This window comes from Vigna umbellata, chromosome 7 (genome assembly GCF_029865625.1).
Source record: "Vigna umbellata cultivar VRB3 chromosome 7, Vumbellata_1.0, whole genome shotgun sequence".
In the NCBI taxonomy this organism is placed as follows: domain Eukaryota; kingdom Viridiplantae; phylum Streptophyta; class Magnoliopsida; order Fabales; family Fabaceae; genus Vigna; species Vigna umbellata.
Window position 1 is genome coordinate 20,895,865 of NC_142171.1, and position 3,747 is coordinate 20,899,611.

Below are 3,747 nucleotides of genomic sequence, written 5' to 3' on the forward strand. Positions count from 1 at the left end.
GATTTAGTTAAAGCATAATTAATAATATTTCTTACTTTAACATTATGTTGAAAAATGTTATATTCTTTTTAAGTGTACTTTTGGTTCTGGCTTAGTTCTGCTAAGTATTATTACAAGTAGAGATTTATCATATATTATAATGCGAGAATTTTACATATACATCTATTTTTATTTCGTCATTCAAGTAGGTATAATTTTTCATGCCAATTATTAGAATAACAACCACAAAGGGGTTGATTTGTATTTTCTAATTTATTTTTCCTTCTTTTTGAAGACATTTATAAACTATAAGGATTCTTGACACCAAGAAGCATTCTTTGCCCAAGCTATCATGTATGGTTTGTTTTTTCTTTTTAAATTATATAATAATTATTAGGCTCCAAGTTTACTATTATAATTAACACCCTCTTATTATATGGGATAACTCTTCCCAATCAAAAACTCCCATTCCTCTTGCTCTTTACCTTTTTTGTTTGAAAGAAAGGTAAAAGAAAAAAAATTGCATTTCTACTTTTGACTATTGTAGAGGTGGTTGATTTTCCAGATAACAATGGATCGAAGTTGGATAAATTTGATATGCACAACAAATGAATATGAGAATGGAGTAGAACAATTTATTGAATTTGCAAAGATGAATGTTCCAGACAATAATGAAAGATTTTATTGCCCATGTGTTAATTGTTTGAATGAGCGAAAACTATCAGCTGAAGTTATTCAAGAGCATGTTCTATGTGATGGATTCCTAAAGAGCTACACAAAGTGGACATGGCATGGTGAATTAATAGACATGCCAAGTGTAAGTGACTCTCAGGTAGAAGCAGAACAAGTTGATTTAGAGATGAGTGATCGGTTAGAGGACATGATACATGGTGTCGAACCTGATTCCTTCCAACATGCTCATCTATATGACAACTTGTGCACTGATGCAAAAAAACCTTTATATCCAGAATGCACTAAGTATACTCGATTTTCAGTTGTGTTAAAATTGTTCAATGTGAAGGCAAGAAATGGGTGGATTGATAAAAGCTTCACAGAGTTGCTTGAGTTGTTGAGTGATATGCTTCCAGAAGGTAACACATTGCCAACGCGCAATTATGATGCGAAGAAGATATTGTGTCCCATGGGTATGGAGTATAAAAAAATTCATGCATGCCCAAACGACTGTATATTGTACAAGAGCGGGTTCCATGAGATGGCATGCAGATGGACGTATAAAAGACGAAAATTTAAGGCATCCAGCAGATGCAATGCAGTGGAAGAATATTGATTCCATGTTCCCTAATTTCTGTAAAGATTCAAGGAACATTAGGTTTTGACTTGCTACAGATGGAATGAATCCATATGGCAACTTGAGCAGTAAACATAGCTCGTGGCCTGTGATGTTAATCATTTACAATTTACCTTCGTGGTTGTGCATGAAACGCAAATATGTGATGTTATCCTTGATGATCTCGGGTCCAAGACAACCAGGAAACGATATTGTTATTTATTTAGCCCCATTAGTTGAAGATTTGAAAATGTTATGGGAAGAGGGTGTTGATATGTTTGATGGGTACATTGGTGATTCATTCGACTTGCATGCCATGTTATTTTGTACAATCAATGATTTTCCGGCTTATGGTAATTTAAGTGGCTATAGCACTAAGGGTCACAAAGCATCCCCTATATGTGAAGAAGGCACATGTCATCGTCAACTACACCATGGAAGGAAAACGGTATACCTTGGACATCGGAGGTTTCTTACTACAAACAATCCATATCGTAAATTAAAGAAAGCATTTAATGGGTGTCAAGAAAATGAATTAGCTCCAATGGCTTTAAGTGGATCACAAGTGTATGAACATGTGAAGGCATTGGGTATGTTCTTGGAAAGATGCAAAAAAAAGGCACTTCAAGCAACATATGGAAGAAAAGGTCAATTTTCTTTGATCTCCTATATTGGAGGGTGCTTGATGTTAGACATTGTTTAGATGTTATGCATGTAGAGAAAAATGTCTGTGACAGTATTATCGGAACACTCCTCAATATTCAAGGGAAAACGAAAGACAGACTCAATTCTCTCTTGGACTTGGTTGAAATGGGTATAAGAGAACAATTAGCTCCAATATCATATGGTAAGCGAACATACTTACCTCCAGCATGTCACATTATGTAAACAAGAGAAAAGGAATTTTTGTGAGTTTTTACAAGGTGTGAAAGTTCTACTGGGTTACTCTTCTAATTTTAAACGAGTTGTATCCATGAAAGATCATAAATTACTTGGGTTAAAATCTCATGATTGTCATGTATTGATGCAACAACTTCTACCAGTGGTTATTCGAGGAATATTGCCTAAGAATGTTAGATACATATTAACAAGATTGTGCTTTTTTTTCAATGCAATATGTAGTAAAATTATCAAAATTGAGAAGTTGGATCAATTAGAAAATGAGGTTGTGGTCATATTGTGTCAGTTGGAGATGCATTTTCCTCCATCATTCTTTGATATTATGGTGCACTTGATTATTCATCTAGTAATAGAAGTTAGAATTTGTGGTCCAGTATTCTTACGATGGATGTACCCTATTGATAGATACATGAAAATATTAAAAGGCTATGTAAAGAACCAATATCGTCCTGAAGCATCAATCGTTGAAAGATATATTGCTGAGGAAGCTATCGAGTTTTGTACAGACTATTTATCAGATGTTGAAGCTATAGGAGTACCTAGGTCTCGTTACCATGGAAGAAGAGGTGTCGGTAAGGGTACTAGAAGTTCAAAAGTTGTCACCTTGAATAGAGCTGAAATTCTACGAGCACATATGTATATATTGAATAACACTGAAGAAGTCATCCCCTACTTAAGTGCTCATAAATATATAGTTAAGAGAAATAATCCACGAATGTCTCAAAAATGGGTCATTAATGAGCACAACATAACCTTTTTAAAGTGGTTCAAACAACAAGTTCAAGCTGATTGCACAACTTCTGATACATTAAATTGGCTATCAAGTGAGCCAAACTTTGATGTCATATGTTGGAGTGGGTATGATATAAATAAATACACATTTCATACACAAAAATAAGATGAAAAAACCACCACTCAAAATAGTGGAGTAATGGTTGTGGCCGAGTCAATGCATTTCTCCAATTCAAAGGACAAAAATCCTGTGATGGCATCCATGTGCTACTTTGGTGTAATTGAAGATATTTGGGTGATAGATTACACAAGTTTCAGAGTACCTATTTTTAAATGTAAGTTGGTTGATGGTAATACTGGTGTGAGGACTGATGATCTAGCTTTTACATTGGTTGACCTAGAAAAGGAAGGTTATACTAAAGAGCCATTTATCATGGCGTCTCAGGAAAAAAGAGTGTTTTATGTCACTGATCCCAAAGATAATAGATGGTCAGTGGTTCTTCAAGGTAGAACAATGCATTATACTGATGACAATGATGTAGTCGTTCCTGATATTAGTGAAACTCCATCTTTCTCATCAAATATGCCAACCTTGAATGTCGATAATGAAGTTGACGACATCCATGCCATACGTGATGATCATTGATGTGGGCTGCCGTGACCCATACAAATTTGATTGCATATAAGGAATGCAGTATAGCTAGGAATTGACTCCTAGGTCGTCTCTGAAGGACCAATTTTGCGGTTCGAAAATCGAGTCTAACAATAGAAAAAGGGTTTTGAAAACAGATGAAAGCAAACTAATTTAAGCTAGCATGCTAATTAAACTTACACTATTAAAAGCCTTA

The 3,747-nt window shown here is 34.8% G+C and overlaps 1 pseudogene; it reads left to right on the forward strand.

Moving 5' to 3' along the window:
* The first annotated feature begins 550 nt into the window (after positions 1-550).
* On the forward strand, positions 551-3,545 carry LOC124822706 (uncharacterized; annotated as a pseudogene).
* The last annotated feature ends 202 nt before the right edge of the window (positions 3,546-3,747 follow it).